We start from the raw sequence: 10,000 nt of genomic DNA on the forward strand, positions 1-10,000 counted from the left end.
TAGAGCGGAGGACTGTAGTGGCAAAGCTGTAATTGGCAATACTTAGGTCGCTGGTTCGAATCCGGCTCGCGGGACAACCTTTTGCTATTAATAACCACATTTAAGAGGACCAATATCCTTTCAGTTTTGTTCATGCCACTCTTGACGCTTTAAGATATTTAAGATAGATGAAGCAGAATGCAATCAAAGCCTAAATAATGCACTAAAGGAAATAAATGGCTGCAATTTACCCTAAAGAGCCCCAAATGCTAGTCTGATTCCTGAATTCCGAAAACGGCTTGATTGGAGGGAGGAAAAAAGTGTGTCAGGAGTGGGATTTGAACCCACGCCCACATTCGTGGACCAGAACACCCGTACCTCCACTAGGGGAGAAGGTCTGATGCAATACCTTGAGTCTGGCGCCTTAGACCGCTCGGCCATCCTGACAACGATGTCAAAAGTGATATCTTTACGCTTTTGAAGTCACACATGTATTCCTTACCATTGAATTGATGCTGATACACCCAACAAGTCTGCATGCATTCTGGACAGTTTTAGAGTTGCTATTTTCATTCATCTGTGTTCTTGCCTCCTCAAAGATTCTTATATTCAACACAACTGATGTAATGGATCGACTCTTCTTGTAACTCTCAATTATGACGAGGTTTGGACTTGCTTAGTAGTCTGCACACATCTGAGCGAATGCTAATGCGGATCATTCAGGTTTTTCTCTTAGAAATCAGCCTGTTTGTGAGGATTCGACTCCTTACTAAAAGATTCCGTAATCACCCGGCATATGTCAACTAATCGAACTGGAGACTGGTGTTAGGAGACATGTGTGGCTCAGAGGTTGAAATGAGTCTACACATCTTTTCGGCAGATTGCTACCCACAACACACTGTCAGCAAGGAGGAAGTGTTTGAGCAGTCAAGCGAGGAAGGCCCTATTGATTAGAAAGAGAGGCGTCTTTTCAAACGACCTGAAGTGTCAAGGCCCGTGATAGCTCAGTTGGTAGAGCGGAGGACTGTAGTGGCAAAGCTGTAATTGGCAATCCTTAGGTCGCTGGTTCGAATCCGGCTCGCGGGACAACCTTTTGCTATTAATAACCACATTTAAGAGGACCAATATCCTTTCAGTTTTGTTCATGCCACTCTTGACGCTTTAAGATATTTAAGATAGATGAAGCAGAATGCAATCAAAGCCTAAATAATGCACTAAAGGAAATAAATGGCTGCAATTTACCCTAAAGACCCCAGATGCTAGTCTGATTCCTGACTTCCGAAAACGGCTTGATTGGAGGGAGGAAAAAAGTGTGTCAGGAGTGGGATTTGAACCCACGCCCACATTCGTGGACCAGAACTCCCGTACCTCCACTAGGGGAGAAGGTCTGATGCAATACCTTGAGTCTGGCGCCTTAGACCGCTCGGCCATCCTGACAACGATGTCAAAAGTGATATCTTTACGCTTTTGAAGTCACACATGTATTCCTTACCATTGAATTGATGCTGATACACCCAACAAGTCTGCATGCATTCTGGACAGTTTTAGAGTTGCTATTTTCATTCATCTGTGTTCTTGCCTCCTCAAAGCTTCTTATGTTCAACACAACTGATGTAATGGATCGACTCTTCTTGTAACTCTCAACTATGACGAGGTTTGGACTTGCTTAGTAGTCTGCACACATCTGAGCGAATGCTAATGCGGATCATTCACGTTTTTCTCTTAGAAATCAGCCTGTTTGTGAGGATTCGACTCCTTACTAAAACATTCCGTAATCACCCAGCATATGTCAACTAATCGAACTGGAGACTGGTGTTAGGAGACATGTGTGGCTCAGAGGTTGAAATGAGTCTACACATCTTTTCGGCAGATTGCTACCCACAACACACTGTCAGCAAGGAGGAAGTGTTTGAGCAGTCAAACGAGGAAGGCCCTATTGATTAGAAAGAGAGGCGTCTTTTCAAACGACCTGAAGTGTCAAGGCCCGTGATAGCTCAGTTGGTAGAGCGGAGGACTGTAGTGGCAAAGCTGTAATTGGCAATCCTTAGGTCGCTGGTTCGAATCCGGCTCGCGGGACAACCTTTTGCTATTAATAACCACATTTAAGAGGACCAATATCCTTTCAGTTTTGTTCATGCCACTCTTGACGCTTTAAGATATTTAAGATAGATGAAGCAGAATGCAATCAAAGCCTAAATAATGCACTAAAGGAAATAAATGGCTGCAATTTACCCTAAAGAGCCCCAAATGCTAGTCTGATTCCTGACTTCCGAAAACGGCTTGATTGGAGGGAGGAAAAAAGTGTGTCAGGAGTGGGATTTGAACCCACGCCCACATTCGTGGACCAGAAATCCCGTACCTCCACTAGGGGAGAAGGTCTGATGCAATACCTTGAGTCTGGCGCCTTAGACCGCTCGGCCATCCTGACAACGATGTCAAAAGTGATATCTTTACGCTTTTGAAGTCACACATGTATTCCTTACCATTGAATTGATGCTGATACACCCAACAAGTCTGCATGCATTCTGGACAGTTTTAGAGTTGCTATTTTCATTCATCTGTGTTCTTGCCTCCTCAAAGCTTCTTATATTCAACACAACTGATGTAATGGATCGACTCTTCTTGTAACTCACAATTATGACGAGGTTTGGACTTGCTTAGTAGTCTGCACACATCTGAGCGAATGCTAATGCGGATCATTCACGTTTTTCTCTTAGAAATCAGCCCGTTTGTGAGGATTCGACTCCTTACTAAAAGATTCCGTAATCACCCGGCATATGTCAACTAATCGAACTGGAGACTGGTGTTAGGAGACATGTGTGGCTCAGAGGTTGAAATGAGTTTACACATCTTTTCGGCAGATTGCTACCCACAACACACTGTCAGCAAGGAGGAAGTGTTTGAGCAGTCAAGCGAGGAAGGCCCTATTGATTAGAAAGAGAGGCGTCTTTTCAAACGACCTGAAGTGTCAAGGCCCGTGATAGCTCAGTTGGTAGAGCGGAGGACTGTAGTGGCAAAGCTGTAATTGGCAATCCTTAGGTCGCTGGTTCGAATCCGGCTCGCGGGACAACTTTCTGCTATTAATAACCACATTTAAGAGGACCAATATCCTTTCAGTTTTGTTCATGCCACTCTTGACGCTTTAAGATATTTAAGATAGATGAAGCAGAATGCAATCAAAGCCTAAATAATGCACTAAAGGAAATAAATGGCTGCAATTTACCCCAAAGAGCCCCAAATGCTAGTCTGATTCCTGACTTCCGAAAACGGCTTGATTGGAGGAAGGAAAAAAGTGTGTCAGGAGTGGGATTTGAACCCACGCCCACATTCGTGGACCAGAACACCCGTACCTCCACTAGGGGAGAAGGTCTGATGCAATACCTTGAGTCTGGCGCCTTAGACCGCTCGGCCATCCTGACAACGATGTCAAAAGTGATATCTTTACGCTTTTGAAGTCACACATGTATTCCTTACCATTGAATTGATGCTGATACACCCAACAAGTCTGCATGCATTCTGGACAGTTTTAGAGTTGCTATTTTCATTCATCTGTGTTCTTGCCTCCTCAAAGCTTCTTATATTCAACACAACTGATGTAATTGATCGACTCTTCTTGTAGCTCTCAATTATGACGAGGTTTGGACTTGCTTAGTAGTCTGCACACATCTGAGCGAATGCTAATGCGGATCATTCACGTTTTTCTCTTAGAAATCAGCCTGTTTGTGAGGATTCGACTCCTTACTAAAAGATTCCGTAATCACCCGGCATATGTCAACTAATCGAACTGGAGACTGGTGTTAGGAGACATGTGTGGCTCAGAGGTTGAAATGAGTCTACACATCTTTTCGGCAGATTGCTACCCACAACACACTGTCAGCAAGGAGGAAGTGTTTGAGCAGTCAAGCGAGGAAGGCCTTATTGATTAGAAAGAGAGGCGTCTTTTCAAACGACCTGAAGTGTCAAGGCCCGTGATAGCTCAGTTGGTGGAGCGGAGGACTGTAGTGGCAAAGCTGTAATTGGCAATCCTTAGGTCGCTGGTTCGAATCCGGCTCGCGGGACAACTTTTTGCTATTAATAACCACATTTAAGAGGACCAATATCCTTTCAGTTTTGTTCATGCCACTCTTGACGCTTTAAGATATTTAAGATAGATGAAGCAGAATGCAATCAAAGCCTAAATAATGCACTAAAGGAAATAAATGGCTGCAATTTACCCCAAAGAGCCCCAAATGCTAGTCTGATTCCTGACTTCCGAAAACGGCTTGATTGGAGGGAGGAAAAAAGTGTGTCAGGAGTGGGATTTGAACCCACGCCCACATTCGTGGACCAGAACACCCGTACCTCCACTAGGGGAGAAGGTCTGATGCAATACCTTGAGTCTGGCGCCTTAGACCGCTCGGCCATCCTGACAACGATGTCAAAAGTGATATCTTTACGCTTTTGAAGTCACACATGTATTCCTTACCATTGAATTGATGCTGATACACCCAACAAGTCTGCATGCATTCTGGACAGTTTTAGAGTTGCTATTTTCATTCATCTGTGTTCTTGCCTCCTCAAAGCTTCTTATATTCAACACAACTGATGTAATGGATCGACTCTTCTTGTAACTCTCAATTATGACGAGGTTTGGACTTGCTTAGTAGTCTGCACACATCTGAGCGAATGCTAATGCGGATCATTTACGTTTTTCTCTTAGAAATCAGCCCGTTTGTGAGGATTCGACTCCTTACTAAAAGATTCCGTAATCACCCGGCATATGTCAACTAATCGAACTGGAGACTGGTGTTAGGAGACATGTGTGGCTCAGAGGTTGAAATGAGTCTACACATCTTTTCGGCAGATTGCTACCCACAACACACTGTCAGCAAGGAGGAAGTGTTTGAGCAGTCAAGCGAGGAAGGCCTTATTGATTAGAAAGAGAGGCGTCTTTTCAAACGACCTGAAGTGTCAAGGCCCGTGATAGCTCAGTTGGTGGAGCGGAGGACTGTAGTGGCAAAGCTGTAATTGGCAATCCTTAGGTCGCTGGTTCGAATCCGGCTCGCGGGACAACTTTGTGCTATTAATAACCACATTTAAGAGGACCAATATCCTTTCAGTTTTGTTCATGCCACTCTTGACGCTTTAAGATATTTAAGATAGATGAAGCAGAATGCAATCAAAGCCTAAATAATGCACTAAAGGAAATAAATGGCTGCAATTTACCCCAAAGAGCCCCAAATGCTAGTCTGATTCCTGACTTCCGAAAACGGCTTGATTGGAGGGAGGAAAAAAGTGTGTCAGGAGTGGGATTTGAACCCACGCCCACATTCGTGGACCAGAACACCCGTACCTCCACTAGGGGAGAAGGTCTGATGCAATACCTTGAGTCTGGCGCCTTAGACCGCTCGGCCATCCTGACAACGATGTCAAAAGTGATATCTTTACGCTTTTGAAGTCACACATGTATTCCTTACCATTGAATTGATGCTGATACACCCAACAAGTCTGCATGCATTCTGGACAGTTTTAGAGTTGCTATTTTCATTCATCTGTGTTCTTGCCTCCTCAAAGCTTCTTATATTCAACACAACTGATGTAATGGATCGACTCTTCTTGTAACTCTCAATTATGACGAGGTTTGGACTTGCTTAGTAGTCTGCACACATCTGAGCGAATGCTAATGCGGATCATTTACGTTTTTCTCTTAGAAATCAGCCCGTTTGTGAGGATTCGACTCCTTACTAAAAGATTCCGTAATCACCCGGCATATGTCAACTAATCGAACTGGAGACTGGTGTTAGGAGACATGTGTGGCTCAGAGGTTGAAATGAGTTTACACATCTTTTCGGCAGATTGCTACCCACAACACACTGTCAGCAAGGAGGAAGTGTTTGAGCAGTCAAGCGAGGAAGGCCCTATTGATTAGAAAGAGAGGCGTCTTTTCAAACGACCTGAAGTGTCAAGGCCCGTGATAGCTCAGTTGGAAGAGCGGAGGACTGTAGTGGCAAAGCTGTAATTGGCAATCCTTAGGTCGCTGGTTCGAATCCGGCTCGCGGGACAACTTTTTGCTATTAATAACCACATTTAAGAGGACCAATATCCTTTCAGTTTTGTTCATGCCACTCTTGACGCTTTAAGATATTTAAGATAGATGAAGCAGAATGCAATCAAAGCCTAAATAATGCACTAAAGGAAATAAATGGCTGCAATTTACCCCAAAGAGCCCCAAATGCTAGTCTGATTCCTGACTTCCGAAAACGGCTTGATTGGAGGGAGGAAAAAAGTGTGTCAGGAGTGGGATTTGAACCCACGCCCACATTCGTGGACCAGAACACCCGTACCTCCACTAGGGGAGAAGGTCTGATGCAATACCTTGAGTCTGGCGCCTTAGACCGCTCGGCCATCCTGACAACGATGTCAAAAGTGATATCTTTACGCTTTTGAAGTCACACATGTATTCCTTACCATTGAATTGATGCTGATACACCCAACAAGTCTGCATGCATTCTGGACAGTTTTAGAGTTGCTATTTTCATTCATCTGTGTTCTTGCCTCCTCAAAGCTTCTTATATTCAACACAACTGATGTAATTGATCGACTCTTCTTGTAACTCTCAATTATGACGAGGTTTGGACTTGCTTAGTAGTCTGCACACATCTGAGCGAATGCTAATGCGGATCATTCACGTTTTTCTCTTAGAAATCAGCCTGTTTGTGAGGATTCGACTCCTTACTAAAAGATTCCGTAATCACCCGGCATATGTCAACTAATCGAACTGGAGACTGGTGTTAGGAGACATGTGTGGCTCAGAGGTTGAAATGAGTTTACACATCTTTTCGGCAGATTGCTACCCACAACACACTGTCAGCAAGGAGGAAGTGTTTGAGCAGTCAAGCGAGGAAGGCCCTATTGATTAGAAAGAGAGGCGTCTTTTCAAACGACCTGAAGTGTCAAGGCCCGTGATAGCTCAGTTGGAAGAGCGGAGGACTGTAGTGGCAAAGCTGTAATTGGCAATCCTTAGGTCGCTGGTTCGAATCCGGCTCGCGGGACAACTTTGTGCTATTAATAACCACATTTAAGAGGACCAATATCCTTTCAGTTTTGTTCATGCCACTCTTGACGCTTTAAGATATTTAAGATAGATGAAGCAGAATGCAATCAAAGCCTAAATAATGCACTAAAGGAAATAAATGGCTGCAATTTACCCCAAAGAGCCCCAAATGCTAGTCTGATTCCTGACTTCCGAAAACGGCTTGATTGGAGGGAGGAAAAAAGTGTGTCAGGAGTGGGATTTGAACCCACGCCCACATTCGTGGACCAGAACACCCGTACCTCCACTAGGGGAGAAGGTCTGATGCAATACCTTGAGTCTGGCGCCTTAGACCGCTCGGCCATCCTGACAACGATGTCAAAAGTGATATCTTTACGCTTTTGAAGTCACACATGTATTCCTTACCATTGAATTGATGCTGATACACCCAACAAGTCTGCATGCATTCTGGACAGTTTTAGAGTTGCTATTTTCATTCATCTGTGTTCTTGCCTCCTCAAAGCTTCTTATATTCAACACAACTGATGTAATGGATCGACTCTTCTTGTAACTCTCAATTATGACGAGGTTTGGACTTGCTTAGTAGTCTGCACACATCTGAGCGAATGCTAATGCGGATCATTCACGTTTTTCTCTTAGAAATCAGCCTGTTTGTGAGGATTCGACTCCTTACTAAAAGATTCCGTAATCACCCGGCATATGTCAACTAATCGAACTGGAGACTGGTGTTAGGAGACATGTGTGGCTCAGAGGTTGAAATGAGTTTACACATCTTTTCGGCAGATTGCTACCCACAACACACTGTCAGCAAGGAGGAAGTGTTTGAGCAGTCAAGCGAGGAAGGCCCTATTGATTAGAAAGAGAGGCGTCTTTTCAAACGACCTGAAGTGTCAAGGCCCGTGATAGCTCAGTTGGTAGAGCGGAGGACTGTAGTGGCAAAGCTGTAATTGGCAATCCTTAGGTCGCTGGTTCGAATCCGGCTCGCGGGACAACTTTTTGCTATTAATAACCACATTTAAGAGGACCAATATCCTTTCAGTTTTGTTCATGCCACTCTTGACGCTTTAAGATATTTAAGATAGATGAAGCAGAATGCAATCAAAGCCTAAATAATGCACTAAAGGAAATAAATGGCTGCAATTTACCCCAAAGAGCCCCAAATGCTAGTCTGATTCCTGACTTCCGAAAACGGCTTGATTGGAGGGAGGAAAAAAGTGTGTCAGGAGTGGGATTTGAACCCACGCCCACATTCGTGGACCAGAACACCCGTACCTCCACTAGGGGAGAAGGTCTGATGCAATACCTTGAGTCTGGCGCCTTAGACCGCTCGGCCATCCTGACAACGATGTCAAAAGTGATATCTTTACGCTTTTGAAGTCACACATGTATTCCTTACCATTGAATTGATGCTGATACACCCAACAAGTCTGCATGCATTCTGGACAGTTTTAGAGTTCCTATTTTCATTCATCTGTGTTCTTGCCTCCTCAAAGCTTCTTATATTCAACACAACTGATGTAATGGATCGACTCTTCTTGTAACTCTCAATTATGACGAGGTTTGGACTTGCTTAGTAGTCTGCACACATCTGAGCGAATGCTAATGCGGATCATTCACGTTTTTCTCTTAGAAATCAGCCTGTTTGTGAGGATTAGACTCCTTACTAAAAGATTCCGTAATCACCCGGCATATGTCAACTAATCGAACTGGAGACTGGTGTTAGGAGACATGTGTGGCTCAGAGGTTGAAATGAGTTTACACATCTTTTCGGCAGATTGCTACCCACAACACACTGTCAGCAAGGAGGAAGTGTTTGAGCAGTCAAGCGAGGAAGGCCCTATTGATTAGAAAGAGAGGCGTCTTTTCAAACGACCTGAAGTGTCAAGGCCCGTGATAGCTCAGTTGGTAGAGCGGAGGACTGTAGTGGCAAAGCTGTAATTGGCAATCCTTAGGTCGCTGGTTCGAATCCGGCTCGCGGGACAACTTTTTGCTATTAATAACCACATTTAAGAGGACCAATATCCTTTCAGTTTTGTTCATGCCACTCTTGACGCTTTAAGATATTTAAGATAGATGAAGCAGAATGCAATCAAAGCCTAAATAATGCACTAAAGGAAATAAATGGCTGCAATTTACCCCAAAGAGCCCCAAATGCTAGTCTGATTCCTGACTTCCGAAAACGGCTTGATTGGAGGGAGGATAAAAGTGTGTCAGGAGTGGGATTTGAGCCCACGCCCACATTCGTGGACCAGAACACCCGTACCTCCACTAGGGGAGAAGGTCTGATGCAATACCTTGAGTCTGGCGCCTTAGACCGCTCGGCCATCCTGACAACGATGTCAAAAGTGATATCTTTACGCTTTTGAAGTCACACATGTATTCCTTACCATTGAATTGATGCTGATACACCCAACAAGTCTGCATGCATTCTGGACAGTTTTAGAGTTCCTATTTTCATTCATCTGTGTTCTTGCCTCCTCAAAGCTTCTTATATTCAACACAACTGATGTAATGGATCGACTCTTCTTGTAACTCTCAATTATGACGAGGTTTGGACTTGCTTAGTAGTCTGCACACATCTGAGCGAATGCTAATGCGGATCATTCACGTTTTTCTCTTAGAAATCAGCCTGTTTGTGAGGATTCGACTCCTTACTAAAAGATTCCGTAATCACCCGGCATATGTCAACTAATCGAACTGGAGACTGGTGTTAGGAGACATGTGTGGCTCAGAGGTTGAAATGAGTTTACACATCTTTTCGGCAGATTGCTACCCACAACACACTGTCAGCAAGGAGGAAGTGTTTGAGCAGTCAAGCGAGGAAGGCCCTATTGATTAGAAAGAGAGGCGTCTTTTCAAACGACCTGAAGTGTCAAGGCCCGTGATAGCTCAGTTGGAAGAGCGGAGGACTGTAGTGGCAAAGCTGTAATTGGCAATCCTTAGGTCGCTGGTTCGAATCCGGCTCGCGGGACAACTTTTTGCTATTAA

General features: G+C 44.3%; 21 non-coding genes across 21 annotated transcripts in view; 11 read left to right on the forward strand and 10 right to left on the reverse strand.

Annotated features, from left to right (window-relative positions):
• The window catches only part of Trnay-gua (transfer RNA tyrosine (anticodon GUA)), a 93-nt gene extending 19 nt beyond the window's left edge, over nt 1-74 (forward strand). Inside the window, exons 1-2 of the tRNA in view lie at nt 1-18; nt 39-74. The exon at nt 1-18 is cut by the window's left edge and continues 19 nt beyond it. This is a non-coding gene — a tRNA (tRNA-Tyr). The remainder of the gene's footprint in view (nt 19-38) is intronic.
• Nucleotides 75-302: 228 nt separating this feature from the next.
• Nucleotides 303-426, reverse strand: Trnal-caa (transfer RNA leucine (anticodon CAA)). Its single transcript has 2 exons — nt 389-426; nt 303-348 (listed from the first exon to the last, which is right to left on the reverse strand). It is a non-coding gene; the product is annotated as a tRNA-Leu (tRNA).
• Nucleotides 427-972: 546 nt separating this feature from the next.
• On the forward strand, nt 973-1,065 carry Trnay-gua (transfer RNA tyrosine (anticodon GUA)). Its single transcript has 2 exons — nt 973-1,009; nt 1,030-1,065. It is a non-coding gene; the product is annotated as a tRNA-Tyr (tRNA).
• Nucleotides 1,066-1,292: 227 nt separating this feature from the next.
• On the reverse strand, nt 1,293-1,416 carry Trnal-caa (transfer RNA leucine (anticodon CAA)). Its single transcript has 2 exons — nt 1,379-1,416; nt 1,293-1,338 (listed from the first exon to the last, which is right to left on the reverse strand). It is a non-coding gene; the product is annotated as a tRNA-Leu (tRNA).
• Nucleotides 1,417-1,962: 546 nt separating this feature from the next.
• Nucleotides 1,963-2,055, forward strand: Trnay-gua (transfer RNA tyrosine (anticodon GUA)). Its single transcript has 2 exons — nt 1,963-1,999; nt 2,020-2,055. It is a non-coding gene; the product is annotated as a tRNA-Tyr (tRNA).
• A 228-nt stretch (nt 2,056-2,283) lies between these two features.
• Nucleotides 2,284-2,407, reverse strand: Trnal-caa (transfer RNA leucine (anticodon CAA)). The gene is made up of 2 exons: nt 2,370-2,407; nt 2,284-2,329 (listed from the first exon to the last, which is right to left on the reverse strand). It is a non-coding gene; the product is annotated as a tRNA-Leu (tRNA).
• Nucleotides 2,408-2,953: 546 nt separating this feature from the next.
• Trnay-gua (transfer RNA tyrosine (anticodon GUA)) lies at nt 2,954-3,046 on the forward strand. Its single transcript has 2 exons — nt 2,954-2,990; nt 3,011-3,046. It is a non-coding gene; the product is annotated as a tRNA-Tyr (tRNA).
• Nucleotides 3,047-3,274: 228 nt separating this feature from the next.
• Trnal-caa (transfer RNA leucine (anticodon CAA)) lies at nt 3,275-3,398 on the reverse strand. Its single transcript has 2 exons — nt 3,361-3,398; nt 3,275-3,320 (listed from the first exon to the last, which is right to left on the reverse strand). It is a non-coding gene; the product is annotated as a tRNA-Leu (tRNA).
• Nucleotides 3,399-3,944: 546 nt separating this feature from the next.
• On the forward strand, nt 3,945-4,037 carry Trnay-gua (transfer RNA tyrosine (anticodon GUA)). Its single transcript has 2 exons — nt 3,945-3,981; nt 4,002-4,037. It is a non-coding gene; the product is annotated as a tRNA-Tyr (tRNA).
• Nucleotides 4,038-4,265: 228 nt separating this feature from the next.
• On the reverse strand, nt 4,266-4,389 carry Trnal-caa (transfer RNA leucine (anticodon CAA)). The gene is made up of 2 exons: nt 4,352-4,389; nt 4,266-4,311 (listed from the first exon to the last, which is right to left on the reverse strand). It is a non-coding gene; the product is annotated as a tRNA-Leu (tRNA).
• Nucleotides 4,390-4,935: 546 nt separating this feature from the next.
• Trnay-gua (transfer RNA tyrosine (anticodon GUA)) lies at nt 4,936-5,028 on the forward strand. The gene is made up of 2 exons: nt 4,936-4,972; nt 4,993-5,028. It is a non-coding gene; the product is annotated as a tRNA-Tyr (tRNA).
• Nucleotides 5,029-5,256: 228 nt separating this feature from the next.
• On the reverse strand, nt 5,257-5,380 carry Trnal-caa (transfer RNA leucine (anticodon CAA)). Its single transcript has 2 exons — nt 5,343-5,380; nt 5,257-5,302 (listed from the first exon to the last, which is right to left on the reverse strand). It is a non-coding gene; the product is annotated as a tRNA-Leu (tRNA).
• A 546-nt stretch (nt 5,381-5,926) lies between these two features.
• Trnay-gua (transfer RNA tyrosine (anticodon GUA)) lies at nt 5,927-6,019 on the forward strand. The gene is made up of 2 exons: nt 5,927-5,963; nt 5,984-6,019. It is a non-coding gene; the product is annotated as a tRNA-Tyr (tRNA).
• A 228-nt stretch (nt 6,020-6,247) lies between these two features.
• On the reverse strand, nt 6,248-6,371 carry Trnal-caa (transfer RNA leucine (anticodon CAA)). The gene is made up of 2 exons: nt 6,334-6,371; nt 6,248-6,293 (listed from the first exon to the last, which is right to left on the reverse strand). It is a non-coding gene; the product is annotated as a tRNA-Leu (tRNA).
• Nucleotides 6,372-6,917: 546 nt separating this feature from the next.
• Nucleotides 6,918-7,010, forward strand: Trnay-gua (transfer RNA tyrosine (anticodon GUA)). The gene is made up of 2 exons: nt 6,918-6,954; nt 6,975-7,010. It is a non-coding gene; the product is annotated as a tRNA-Tyr (tRNA).
• Nucleotides 7,011-7,238: 228 nt separating this feature from the next.
• Trnal-caa (transfer RNA leucine (anticodon CAA)) lies at nt 7,239-7,362 on the reverse strand. The gene is made up of 2 exons: nt 7,325-7,362; nt 7,239-7,284 (listed from the first exon to the last, which is right to left on the reverse strand). It is a non-coding gene; the product is annotated as a tRNA-Leu (tRNA).
• Nucleotides 7,363-7,908: 546 nt separating this feature from the next.
• Nucleotides 7,909-8,001, forward strand: Trnay-gua (transfer RNA tyrosine (anticodon GUA)). Its single transcript has 2 exons — nt 7,909-7,945; nt 7,966-8,001. It is a non-coding gene; the product is annotated as a tRNA-Tyr (tRNA).
• A 228-nt stretch (nt 8,002-8,229) lies between these two features.
• Nucleotides 8,230-8,353, reverse strand: Trnal-caa (transfer RNA leucine (anticodon CAA)). The gene is made up of 2 exons: nt 8,316-8,353; nt 8,230-8,275 (listed from the first exon to the last, which is right to left on the reverse strand). It is a non-coding gene; the product is annotated as a tRNA-Leu (tRNA).
• A 546-nt stretch (nt 8,354-8,899) lies between these two features.
• Trnay-gua (transfer RNA tyrosine (anticodon GUA)) lies at nt 8,900-8,992 on the forward strand. Its single transcript has 2 exons — nt 8,900-8,936; nt 8,957-8,992. It is a non-coding gene; the product is annotated as a tRNA-Tyr (tRNA).
• Nucleotides 8,993-9,220: 228 nt separating this feature from the next.
• Trnal-caa (transfer RNA leucine (anticodon CAA)) lies at nt 9,221-9,344 on the reverse strand. Its single transcript has 2 exons — nt 9,307-9,344; nt 9,221-9,266 (listed from the first exon to the last, which is right to left on the reverse strand). It is a non-coding gene; the product is annotated as a tRNA-Leu (tRNA).
• Nucleotides 9,345-9,890: 546 nt separating this feature from the next.
• Trnay-gua (transfer RNA tyrosine (anticodon GUA)) lies at nt 9,891-9,983 on the forward strand. Its single transcript has 2 exons — nt 9,891-9,927; nt 9,948-9,983. It is a non-coding gene; the product is annotated as a tRNA-Tyr (tRNA).
• Nucleotides 9,984-10,000: the final 17 nt, after the last annotated feature.

The sequence above is a fragment of the Haliotis asinina genome, chromosome 7, assembly GCF_037392515.1.
Source record: "Haliotis asinina isolate JCU_RB_2024 chromosome 7, JCU_Hal_asi_v2, whole genome shotgun sequence".
Lineage (NCBI taxonomy): Eukaryota > Metazoa > Mollusca > Gastropoda > Lepetellida > Haliotidae > Haliotis > Haliotis asinina.